Genomic DNA, 13,813 nt, shown 5'->3' on the forward strand with positions numbered 1-13,813 from the left:
ACCCTGTGCCAGTTAGCTGTAGCTGACTTTCTGAAATGGGCACACACGGGGCGTACTTTCACAAGCAGCTCTGGCAGATCCGTGTAGATTTTCAAAAGCTGCAGATTCACTAAGTTGAGCGCATGGGCCAGGCATGGTACATCTGGGAGCTTGCCTAGCTTCAGAGCTGACACCAGGTTTTCTGATACAGCTTTCAACAACTCTGCAACGGTGTGCGGTTTGTCGCCTAAGCATACAGTCCTGCTAATTGTTATTGCCACACACAAACTCTAATTGACCAAGGGCCTGCAATCCTCTGCATCGGGAGGACCTGTTCTATCCCTGGGTCCCACTGGGTCCCGGCTTACACAATATTAGCCAAGTGGAATGCGTCAGTGAGATGAACCGCCCCTGGCCACATTCACTTGTCCACGTGTTTGTGGTTAGGCGATCCTTCCCAGTAAGTCCACTGGGGAAGGCACGGGTAATGTTCTGGGACCCGCGCTTGTGGTAGGCGGAGACGATACCAGGAGAAATAATGGCGGCTGGGGACCGAGTATGGACACCTGGCTGCCACCGCCATGAGGTTGTGTAAAGCTGCTGCCTCCACGAGCCTAAAGGGCAACATTTCAAGTGCAAGCAGCTGTCCAGAAATGTTGCAGTTTAGTATTGCGGCCTGTGGATTGGTGGATGGCTGGTTACATACTTGCGCTTGCATTCCAAGTAATAGAAAACTAAGCAGATGGCGGCCTCTATCATCATCATGACCTTGGCATTATGAACTCTCCTGAAGGAGAAGCCAGCACCCACCGAAGGATTCTCTTGTGGGCCCGTCCAACCCTGCCAAGAAATAGCCCTGCCTAAGAAAAATGTGTGGGAAGGTCCCTCAAACACTCTATGGCTACTTTTATACTGAGAGGGAAACCCACGCAAACATGGGGAGAGCATACAAAATCCTTGCAGATGTTGTCCTTGGTGGGATTTGAACCCTGGACCCCAGCGCTGCAAGGCTTCAGTGCTAATCACTGAGAAACTGTGCTGCCCTCTCTGTTCTCCCTCTGATATCTGACATGCTGGAGAAACTGGCACCTACTGCCACTCAGTATCTTCAGCTCCTTTGTGAGAAACTAATTTATTTGGGCAGCCACTCAGTGTACCAAATAAAATTCCTGAGAAGGAAACTGTGGATGACTTCGCTTCTGGTACTGGGTGCCAATACAAACCACTGGAAATAAACCAGGCTGGTTGGAGCCAAGCTGATTCCCACAGAAAAGTACCAGCAGCAAGTTAAGGATATGGTGGCCTCTATCATCATCACGACCTCACCTCGACACTATGAACTCTCCTGATGGAGAAGCCAGGGCCCACCAGAGGAGTCTCTGGTTCTCTGGTGGGCCTGTCCAATCCTGCCGAGAAGTATCCCTTGCTAAGAAAAGTGTGTGGGAAGGTTCCCGGACACTCTATGGCTGTTTTTTTTTTACTGTGGGCTGGCTCCGTACCATCCCTGGCCACATTCACCTGTCCAGGTGTTTGTGGTTAGGTGGTCCTTCCCAGTAAGTGCACTGGGGAGGGCACAGGTAATTTTCTGAGACCCACGCTTGTGGAAGGTGGAGACGATACCCGGAGAAATAGTGGCGGCTGGGGACCCAGTATGGAAACCCGGCCGCCGCCGGCATGAGGTTGTGAAAAGCTTCCGGCTAAACGAGCCTGAAAGGCAACATTTCAACTGCAAGTAGTCCAGAAATGTTGCAGCTTAGTATTGCTGGCTGCATACTTGTGCTTGAATTCCAAGAACTGTGGTAGGGACAACAGAACGCTGCAAAGGGACAAGGACATGGACAGTGATGGTTGTAAGTATTACGGATCTGGGTGGTGGAACCTCTGTGCTTTGATGCAAGGAGGGACCAGAGAGGCGGCTACTCGGACCGACCCAGGTCACACAGCAGCTTAGTCGACTCCGTGAACCAAGGGGGGACCGGGCAGGTGAATCAGGTGCCACTCTGGGACTGACCTTGTGTGAGAGCAGGTGACTCCCATGGGTCAGATGACAGAAGCTGACCGGTAAAGCAGATGAGCACAGTAGGTAGGCTGGCAGTTGATCCGGGCAGACAAACAGGTGGGTACGGCAGATAGCCAGACAGGTACTCCTGGTAAACGAGCAGGCGGGTATGGTAGGTAGCTTGGCAGGTGCTCCGGGTAGGCAGGCTGGTGGGCACGGCAGGTAACTGGCAGGTGCTCCAGGTAGGCAGGCTGGCGGGCACGGCACATAACTGGCAGGTGCTCCGGGTACGCAGGCTGACGGGCACGGCTGATAGACAGACTGGCGGGCAGGACTGTTAGACAGACTGGGGGGCAAGGAACCTGAGGTCCGAGGAGAGTGTTAGCACACAAACAACCTTGCACAGGTACCTCCATTTTGGAGGAGGTGCTTAACATAGGGGCAGTCCTCCAGCCATTGGCCGGGGACTCTCTAGGGACGGTGCACGCTGCCCCTTTAAGAGGGAGGGAGCGCGCGCGCCCTAAGCACAGAGCCCGGGGAGCGGCGCACGGTGCGCACCTTAGCAGCGGGAGCACAGGAAGACGCAGGACCGGGACCGCGGAGGTGAGGGAAATGGCATCTCTGCCCGGCAGGAGGCAGAGACGCCGATGCTACAGTAAGTCTGCAATGACAGGTGCAGGGCGGAAGGCATCTTCGCATGCGCCATGGACAGGGGATTGGCGTGCACGCACGTCAGTGGAAGAGGCAGTGGTGTCACCTGTAGACACTGTTTCTGGACCTTGGTGTTTGGCCCAGCTTGTCAGGTGCTATGCTGTCATGTGCCTGAGCATGCTGATGGTGGTCAGGCTGATAGTGTTTGTGCTCTTGCCGAAGCTGGCCTGCCAGATGTTGCAAATGGCCTTTTTGGGGTTATCCAAACAGTTTTTAAAAAGAACCAGACTCGGGAAGACCTAACAGTTGTACTGGCAGCTTCCGTCGTGTAGGTGTTCCGGGGAGCACTTGCCCACCTTGTGTCTGTGGCCACCCCACTGCTTGTTCCTGCCTGTTGTGGTGCTACGCCTCCCCCTGTGTGCTGCTGTCCTCACTCTACTTCATCGTCCATCTCTTCGTTTTCCACTTCCGCACCCTTGTCCTCCTCCTGACTTTCTGTCCATTGTGTCTCATCATTATCCACCTTTTGCAACAGTATTTGCACTTTCCCACTGTTACCTTCGGGTGACCATGGCTCCTCAAATCTCTACATGTGATTTTCTGTTGCCCTGCTTGAAGCTGGTTGGTTGAGAGGCCCAAATTTATCGATGGAAAAGTGAACAGCTCTTAGGGTAACCCTGAACTCTAATCTCTCCTTCAAACCACATATCCAAGCTCTTTCCACTTCTGAGCGGACCGAGTGAGAGGCCAGAATTTATAAATGGAAAGATGAACAAAACAGCTCTTCGAAGTGTCCAAGTGTGGGATCAGTTGTCTCAGAGCACTCGGAATGGTGGGAGGAAGGAGGATCAGGGTGAGGAAGATGCCGACTCCAAGTAAAAAAAATCTCCCGGATCCGCACATTCCTCAACCATGAATCTATAAAAACACTAGTGCACATGCTCATCATCACCCTTCTCGACGACTGCAACCTCCTGCTCTGTGGCCTTCCTTCTAACACTCTCGCATTCCTCCAATCTATCCTAAACTCTGCTACTCGACTAATCTACCTGTCCCCTCGCTATTCCCTGGCCTCTCCTCTCTGTCAATCCTTTCACTGGCTCCCCATTACCCAGAGACTCCAATTCAAAACCCTAACCTTGGAATGCAAAGCTATCCACAACCTGTCTCCTCCATACATCTGTGACCTAGTCTCCCCCTACTTACCTGCACGCAACCTCCGATCTTCACAAGATCTCCTTCTCTATTCCTCTCTTATCTCCTCTTCCCACAATCACATGCAAGATTTCTCCAGTGCATTCCCTCTTCTCTGGAACTCTCTACCCCACTATTTCTGACTCGCGCCTACTGTTGAAACCTTTAAAAGGAAGCTGAAGACCCACCTCTTGCAACATGCGTACAACCTGCTGTAACCCTCGCTCCACCATACCGCTTCAAGACCAGCTCTATCCTCACCTACTGTATCCTCACCCATGCCTTGTAGACTGAGCCCTCGCAGGCAGTTTCCTCTCTTCTCCTGTACCAGTCACTGTCACATTTTTGTTCAAGATTATTGTAATTGTTTTTGTTATGTATACCCCTTTTTCACATGTAATGTGCCATGGAATAAATGTCGATAAAGTAATAATATTAATAATGTAATCCAGATCCACATCTACTGAGACTGGACCATGTGGAACACAGAGTGGTGGTGGTGGCAACCTCACTGGAAGCATTATCTGCTATCCAACCAACAATCTTTTCACACTGCTCTGGCTTCAATAGTGGTGTTCCGTGGCCCCCTAGAAATTGGGACATGGAGGTAGTTTGACATGACGTGGGTGTTTGTTGTGCTCCCTCAGCAGGCACAGTTTCATCTTGCCCACGGCCTCTGCATGCACTATCACCATCACCATAACGTCCACTTCCCCGTCCCTTGACACACACCTTGCCCATATTAAATGGAGTTTAAGATTTGTCATATTGCCAAAAATGTCTGTATTATTACCGCAGTAATATAGGATTACTTCTGATGAGATGACCACAGTTTTAGGCAATGCCCTTGGAGTCAGAAATGCTTCCAGCCCCAGGGGTCTTCCCCATGCTGTTCCCATATCACACACCACATGGCCAGATAAGGTTGTAAAATGTTTGGATGTAATGCACACGCCCGGGCTGAGCGGCGTGTGCGTGTGATTCCACTGGACCGTGCCGGAGAGTGAATGCCTGGAGGGGTGTAACTAGGTATTCACCCGATCCGACCAGGGTCGCACGACGGTATACGACGCCAGTGCACCAAGGAGGAACCGAGCAGAGGGACCAGGTGCTACTCCAGGACAGACCCCGGACACGGCTGTTGACCCACACAGGGGAATACAGGAACAGACGGGTTAGGCTGGCACAACTGGTATGCAGGCAGGCGGGTATGCAGGCAGGGGGGTACAGGCAAGCACGGCTTGAGTGCAGACAGGAAGGCACTAGCAGGTAGGAACACAGGCGGGATAGGACCCAGTACACACTGGGACTCTGGAACAGAACCACAGATGTGGCGGACAAACACAGCAGAGTGAGGCCGCCCAGAGAGGTGAGCGAGAGCAGGGCAGGACGAGACCGCCCGGAGCGGTGAGCAAGAGCAGGGCAGGACGAGACCGCCTGGAGCGGTGAGCAAGAGCAGAGCAGGACGAGACCGCCTGGAGCGGTGAGCAAGAGCAGAGCAGGACGAGACCGCCTGGAGCGGTGAGCAAGAGCAGAGCAGGACGAGACCGCCTGGAGCGGTGAGCAAGAGCAGAGCAGGACGAGACCGCCTGGAGCGGTGAGCAAGAGCAGAGCAGGACGAGACCGCCTGAAGCGGTGAGCAAGAGCAGAGCAGGGCGAGACCACCTGGAGCGGTGAGCAAGAGCAGAGCAGGACGAGACTGCCTGGAGCGGTGAGCAAGAGCAGAGCAGGACGAGGCCGCCTGGAGCGGTGAGCAAGAGCAGAGCAGGACGAGGCCGTCTGGAGCGGTGAGCAAGAGCAGAGCAGGACGAGGCCGCCTGGAGCGGTGAGCAAGAGCAGAGCAGGACGAGGCCGCCTGGAGCGGTGAGCAAGAGCAGAGCAGGACGAGGCCGCCTGGAGCGGTGAGCAAGAGCAGAGCAGGACGAGGCCGCCTGGAGCGGTGAGCAAGAGCAGAGCAGGACGAGGCCGCCTGGAGCGGTGAGCAAGAGCAGAGCAGGACGAGGCCGCCTGGAGCGGTGAGCAAGAGCAGAGCAGGACAAGGCCGCCTGGAGCGGTGAGCAAGAGTAGAGCAAGACTGCCGGAGCAGTGAGCAAAAGGATAAGAGCGGAGTGAGACTGCCGGAGCAGTGAGCAAAAAGGGTCAGAGCGGAGCAAGGCTGCCGGAGCAGTGAGCAAAAGGGTCAGAGCGGAGCAAGGCTGCCGGAGCAGCGAGCAAAAGGGTCAGAGCGGAGCAAGGCTGCCGGAGCAGCGAGCAAAAGGGTCAGAGCGGAGCAAGGCTGCCGGAGCAGTGAGCAAGGCAGAGCAGGCTAGAACCGCCGGAGCGGTGAGCAAGGCAGAGCAGGGGGGACAGGGCTCTGTTCACACGGAACAGACAGGAAGGGAAAGGCAGAGCCAGATACCCACAGGGTACTTGCAGAGAAGTACCGAGTGGACCACAAACTCACAAACGGGAGTACAGAGACAACAAGCAGGAGTTAGGTACGAGTTCAGACTCTGCAGAAAAAGGAAAGGAACGGACATAGAGAAAAAACAGGTAAAAGATAGGAGAGAGTTCAGACTGGAACTGAGTGTACGGAGGAGACCGACACTGCAGCGGAATACAGGAGCGGGTCTGGGAATACGGCCCCCAGAGAGGCGGGACGAACAGGCAAGGAGCGTGTTCAGACAGGACAGCAAGATACAGGAGCGGGTCTAGGTAATCGGCCCCTAGAAGGCGGGAGGAACAGGCTAGGAGCGTCTTCTGACAGGCCTGGAAATACAGCCTCCAGGATAGGCAGACAAGAGAACACAGAACGGGACCTGGCACCTTCAGAGTGAAAGCACACACTGAATGAAACACAATGCTCAGGCAGGGATTGATTGGGGCAGCTGGGTTAAATACCAGGTGACAGACAGCAATAGGCTGAGGATGCACAAGGGGTGTGACCCACAGCAGGTACAAAAAGCAGGAAGTGATCGGGCGCCGCCCTTAAGCAGCAGAAACAGACACAAACAGACAGCATGGAGGGAAGCCAGAGAGACATTCTGGACTGGAGATCAAGTGCGCGCTCTTGCACAGTGGGAGATGGACCACTATGCAAGGACGCCGCCAGGTATGTTACATTGGATAATGAGGTGCTAAATCTCAATGATCGCATGTTATCGTCCAATCATCTGAATCTTCTAAAAAAAGGACTCAATTTCTGTATACCTGAACAATTTAACGTATTTTAAGACTGATCTGTATAAAGCCACACGTAAAATGCATTTACATAAACTTTTTGTGAATAAAGATAATAACGCTATACCTCCCCTTGTAGGTGAGATTCCCAGCACCATTGATTATCTAGGTTTCAGTACACTGACCGAAGATTGTGTACAGCAATCAGATATTAATCTATTGCTTAGTCTTGATAATCCATCTTTCAATAATGATGTGATCAGTGAAATTACCCCATCCTTTCCCTTCACAGGAGGGGTAAAATCCACTTTTATGCCACCAGTAACGCCCGAGAATGTTATTGATTTATTTCAGGAAAAAGTGATCTCAGATACCCAAGCTTTGATCTATAAAAAAACCCTTGATAATTTAAACTCAGGAGAAAAAGAAGCACTTAAAGATATAAAGAATTGGAATGACGTGGTCATTCGTAAGGCAGATAAAGGGGAAAATATTGAAAAAGACATAGTATGTAGAGGAAGCATTGCGGTAATTATCTGATCTTAATACTTACAAAAAATTGGATAGAGAGTCCACCAAGAAATATAAAGATCAACTAAGGACTTTGCTAAGATCATCAGTAGAAAATGGCACCTTATCCAGAAAAGCAGCTGATAAATTATTACCAGAGTTTCCCCACAAACCACATTGGTATTACTTACCAAAAGTACATAAACGTTTGTCCAAACCCCCAGGTCATCCAATAATTTCGGGGATAGGCTCAGTCACAGAACCCTTATTCAAATACATAGACTGGCTATTAAAACCAATGCTAAAAAAGATTCCCTCCTACATAAAAGACACAGGAGAGTTTTTGAACATACTACAAGATATAGAATGGCAGGAGGATTGGTCTCTGACCTCTATAGATGTTGAAAGCCTATACACACGCATCCCACAGGAGACAGGTGTACAGGCAATCTGTAACATCTTGGAGAAAGCCGGTAGGGAGGACAGATATATAGAATTTGTAAAAAAAAAGGGGTTAGCATACATTCTCACACATAATGCCTTTCAATTTGGGAAAACGTGGTATACACAAACAACGGGGACCGCGATGGGTACCCCTGTTGCTTGCACATTTGCAAATTTGTTTCTAGCGGTGTTAGAGGAGATGTACAGTACAGACCAAAAGTTTGGACACATTTTCTCATTTAAAGATTTTTCTGTATTTTCATGACTATGAAAATTGTACATTCACACTGAAGGCATCAAAACTATGAATTAACACATGTGGAATTATATACTTAACAAAAAAGTGTGAAACAACTGATAATATGTCTTATATTCTAGGTTCTTCAAAGTAGCCACCTTTTGCTTTGATGACTGCTTTGCACACTCTTGGCATTCCCTTGATGAGCTTCAAGAGGTAGCAGGCAGAATTATTGACAAAAACAAAGCCGGACCTTAAAAAAGAAGAAAGGTTTATTTTTCATTTTAAATTTAATCCAATCTCCAATATAATAAATAAAGCCATCAGAAACAACTGGCACCTATTAGAAAGTGATAAAGATTTATCAGAAAGAGCTATAAAAAAGCCAATTATTTCGTATCGCCGCAGTCGGAATTTGGGTGATATGTTTGTTCACAACAGATATATTGAGAGTGGGGAGACTTGGCTGGAAAAATGTATCCCGAAAGGGAATTTCAAATGTGGGCATTCCTCTTTCTGTATTTTCCACAATACAGAAAAAACACTGAGAATAGGTGCTTTAACACATATTGTGAAGGATTTTATCTCGTGCAGATCAAATTATGTAGTATATCTAATCACATGTCCGTGCCAATTCTTTTATATCGGAAAAACCATCAGACCCCTTTTTGTGCAGTTTAGGGAACATTATAATTCAATTACATCAAGGAAAGGCTCCCATAAATTAATACAACACATAGTTGATTGTCACAATGCAGACCCCAACGTGTTACGTTTTGCAGGGTTGGAACAGGTAAAATACCTATAGAAGGAGGAGATCGTAACAGATTACTGTTACAACATGAGGCTAAATGGATTTTAAATTCTGAAGCCCAAGGACCATTGGGTCTTAATGAGAAAATAGATCTTTCCGTTTTCTTATAGCTGTCCATGTATTCTCTATATTTTATACTGTTGTTGCTGAACTGCAAATTGTATGGTATTGTTTTTAATGCACTTTATTATCTGTATCTGTAACATGCTACCTGTTAAAAATGAAGTAATCAGGTGCTCACCACACCTGGGACCCGTTGAAGCGCCGGAATGCAGCGAAACGGCCATCGTCCTCAGTCTCACTCCCCCGCACACCCTTCGAGTTCTCCGTCCTATGCCACTGGCCAGCATGCATTGTTGGCAGAAATAAAGGATATTTTCAGATATATTAGTGAGTGCTACCTTTACTTCTTTCTTCAATTCGGTGATTATTTACTGGGTCATGCACCACCGTTGATCTGGGAGCATTTGCTCTGAAAGTGAATTAATTGTTATAGCAGAGGTGGTGCCGTTAAAACTTTTCTTTGCTTGTGAATTGTAAAATGTTAAAATGACATTTCCTGGTGAATACATTTGTCTTGGTTGAAAGCAATGCAAAAGTCCAAAAACGCATCAAAAACATTACGTGTGAACATAGCCTAAGGTGTGGAGGAGCATTTTTGCTTTTGGTTATTTATTTTGCCTTATATACAAGTCATTATCCTGGAAAGGATGTTCCTTAACATATTTCCCAGGAAAATCCATTTTGATTTTGTTTTTTATGTTTTATTGTGAGTCCATAAAAATGGTGTAATACTCTGAAAACATTGTTGACAGCAGTGACCTGGGAGTCATAATTGCTTCCAGGGGTTTTCCCCATGCTGTTTCCATGTCATTTGAGCACTGTTCCCATCGATTTGGGCAATTTTTAGGCCCCCTGCAGACTGCCGGAGGGGCCGCCAGAAAAATGCTCGAGTTTCCCATAGACTTACATTGGGCTCGTTACTCAGACCGAGCACTCGAGCATTCCAATTTTCTCGACTCGAACAACAAGCACCCGAGCATTTTAGTGCTCGCTCATCACTAGTACTAACTCCTCATTAACCATTATTTAGGGGACCACCTGTGTGAATCTTGCTTTTTTGGTATTTACATATAAAGTATTTCTTGGGATTTGTCTTGCTCTTATACTTCAGAGTTTTGCCCCTTTTTGCCATTAATAGCCTTCCTATCCATAGGTATAAGGATACTGGATATTTTTCTAAAAAAATAAATATCTGTTCAGCCCCACCTGCTCTATATTATGCTGCCTGCAGGTTGAACTGCATTTTGAATGTGGCAGGTTTGTTTTAATAATACTAAAGTAACCCCTGGAGCTTGTTAAGGCGGTACTCTAAGTCACATGTTTATGACGACTAGTACATACAATTATAGTGCTCACTTTTCTTTTTTTTAATAATTTTTATTAAAGGTTTTTTTTAACATAATTAGGTAAGGGAAAACAACCATCCCAGTCCTCTTAAAAACAGCAATATATTCTATAAATATTTGTATATAAAGTTTGATTACAAACAATGGTGTTTATAGGTAAATGAAACATTAGAATCTTCTTACATTAATATTAAGTTGAACCATAAGTAAAGGAAAGAAGATATTTTAAAATAAGGATAATTTAAGATTCGGAAAAGAAGGGATATACTAGGGAAGGGAAAAAGAAACTTAGAACCAAGGAGGAAGTGGGGATAAAGGAAGGAAAGAGGAGAGGGGAAAATTAAGGAACAAAAAAAAGGAAAACTAAAGGGGGAAAAAGGAAAAGTGAATAGTTTTCTTAGATAGTATTTCACATGGACAAAATAGTATAATGAAACTTACTATTAGTGACAAGAATAATAGATCAGATTATATATTCATTTGATCATACTGGTAAATTTTAGTGTAACTCTTGTATAATTGTCTTCGCATAGGAAGAGAAGTGTGAGTTCCACATTGACCAATTAAAATTATATTTTGGCATAGCATTATTTTTGAGAGCAAAAGCAAGTTCAAATGTATTGTGATGGGTGACCTTGTCAAAGATATCATTTATAGTTGGTATTATATCTTCATCTTTCCATTTAGTTGCAATGAGAAGTTTAACAACTGTGAAAATATGTATGGAAAGATGTTTGATTTTTTGGGGGAGAATATCTATCTCTAAAGAAAAGAGATAATTGTGGCGACATATGAACCTTTCCTTCCCTAAAGTGTAAAAAAAATCATAAATCTCTTTCCACAGTTTTTTAATTTTGGGCAGGTCCAAAAGATGTGTATTATATTGCATTTGTTCCCACATTTTCTCCAGCATTGGTTAGGATAATCTGGGTAAGCTTCTTTGAGTCTGACGGGAGTCAAATGCCAATGAAATTATTTAAAAAAAAAAATTCTGTATATTTGCATTGACAAATGATTTATAGGTATATTTTAGTGTGTGTTGCCATTCTCTTTTAGAAAATGTTTTGTGTAGATCATCTTCCCATTTTAAAATTTGTTTAGATTTGGAGAACTCAAGATCCAAATTGAATAACGTATATATATTTTTCATGCTCCAGATTATATCTGAAGAAGGTTGATCTAGTAATATAAAAATGGATCTTGGTAAGGTCATGGGTAATGATATTTTGTTCCTTATGAATTTTCTTAAATCTATCAAATTGAGAAGTTCCTCTTCTGGCAGACCATAGAGAGTTTTTAAAGCATCAAAATGTAATAATGTATCTTTATTTGGGCCTGTAAGAATATTATTATTATTATTCCTAATTTGAATCATTTCCCAACTGTGAATTTTGGAAAAATTAAGTTGAAAATATTTAAAGGGATTTTTTCAGGCGAATAAATAAAAAAATTGTCTGAGGATAATTTAAATAGTCTTTTCCAATGAGTAATGGTTGAATTTAAAAGAGGGTGGGAAGGTAATTGAAAATTAGGGATTAGTAGATGGATTAGGATTAAAGAGGATAATGGATTATTTCCATTTGAGCATTCTTCTAAAGAAACCCAATTTTGTATATTATTCTCTAATAACCATTTCCTGCTTTGAAGTACAATATTAGCTTCATAATACGCTTTAATATTGGGCAATGCTACTCCACCATTGCCCTTGTTTTTGAAGAGAAGATTTTTATTTACTCTTGGAGTTTTTCCCTGCCAGATATAGTCTGACAATTGTTTGTGCATTTTTTGGATCCAAGGAGGAGGTATAAGGAGTGGAATTGATCTAAAAATGTATAGGAGTCTTGGAAGGACCATCATTTTATATGTTGTTATTCTTCCTAACCAAGATATGTTAATTTTAGCATAGTTTACTAATGAGTTTTGAATTTCTTTGAAAATTTCCGATAGATTTGTCTCAACCATATGACTCAAAGAATTCGTAATTTTAATGCCTAGGAATGTGATTTTGGATTCTTCCCAAAAGAAAAGGAATTCACCTTTGACAATTTTTTTTAGGTTTGAATCTAAATAAAAACTAAGAATGTTTGATATTCTTTCATTAACGTTATGATAAGATACAAATGAGAACCTTTCAATTATTTTAACTATTTCGCGGAGTGAATTTAAAGGGCCTGTGATGGATAAAAGAATGTCATCAGCAAAAAGACCTATCTTATGCTGTCTCAATCCAGAGGAAACTCCTTTAATATTATTATTTAGTCTTATTAATTCTGTGAGGGGTTCTATTGCTAAAATAAATAGTAGTGGAGAGAGAGGACACCCCTGACGAGTACCGTTTGTTAAAGGGAATATACTAGAGTAGTGATTTTTGACAGTAGTTTTAACAGATGGGTTTGAGCAAAGAGCTGCAATGGAGTTTAAAATATTGCCTTCAAATCCAAATTTTTTAAGAGTTAAGATCATGTAATTTCCATTTATGCAGTTGAACGCTTTCTCAACATCTGTTGATAGTAGGATTGAGGGAATTTTCTTATTTTCAATTATGGATAATATATTTATGACTCTCCTAGTACTGTCTGGAGCTTGTTTATTCTTGACGAAGGCTACTTGATCTGAGTGAATAAAATCTGGAATAATATCTTTCATTCTTTCTGCTAAAATTTAAGCGTAAAAATTTAACATCAACATTAAGTAAGGAAATGGGACGATAGTTTTGTGTTAATTCTAAATTGCAATTTGCTTTAGAAATAATCGCAATGTTTGCGTGTAAGGATTCCTTTGGAAAAGAGCCAGCAGAAGAATAATAACTATAAAAAGAGAGTAAGGGTTGTGTTAGATAATACTGGAATACCTTATAGTATTCATTAGGGAATCTGTCTGGGCTGGGGGCTTTATTATCTTTATGTTTTGAAATAATGGAGTTTATCTCTAGTGTTGAGCCACCCCCGTAGTGTTCGAGTTCGGTTCGGTTCGTCGAACACCCGTGTGTTCGCCGAACTGTTCGTCGAACACCTTCGAACACCGTTAAAACCAATGGCAGGCAAACAAAAACACAGAGAAACACATAGAAAACACCTTCAAAGGTGTCCAAAAGCTGACAAACTGCTCTGAAGACACAACTAACACATGGAAAAGTGACAAGTACATATAGTCATGCGAAAAGAAAAGAGGTGGAGGAGTAAAAGGAGGGGGAGACACAAATATAGGTATGTCATGCCCTTCTAAAATCCAAAAAGTGAGAAGCCGACACGTTCAGTCCGCTCCTGCCCGTGCCACCTCCGTGTCGCCGGGTTTGTGCCAGAGCCGCGGTGAACCCTGACGGCCAGCCCCCCTCTCCCAATACTGGTGCCTGTCCGCTGGTGGGTCGAGCGAGCCCCCCTGTGGTGGAGGCAGCTCTAAGCTTTTTAATTTAAATT

This window comes from Phyllobates terribilis, unplaced genomic scaffold (assembly GCF_046119375.1).
Source record: "Phyllobates terribilis strain yellow unplaced genomic scaffold, ASM4611937v1 Scaffold_3__8_contigs__length_932513732, whole genome shotgun sequence".
NCBI lineage: Eukaryota > Metazoa > Chordata > Amphibia > Anura > Dendrobatidae > Phyllobates > Phyllobates terribilis.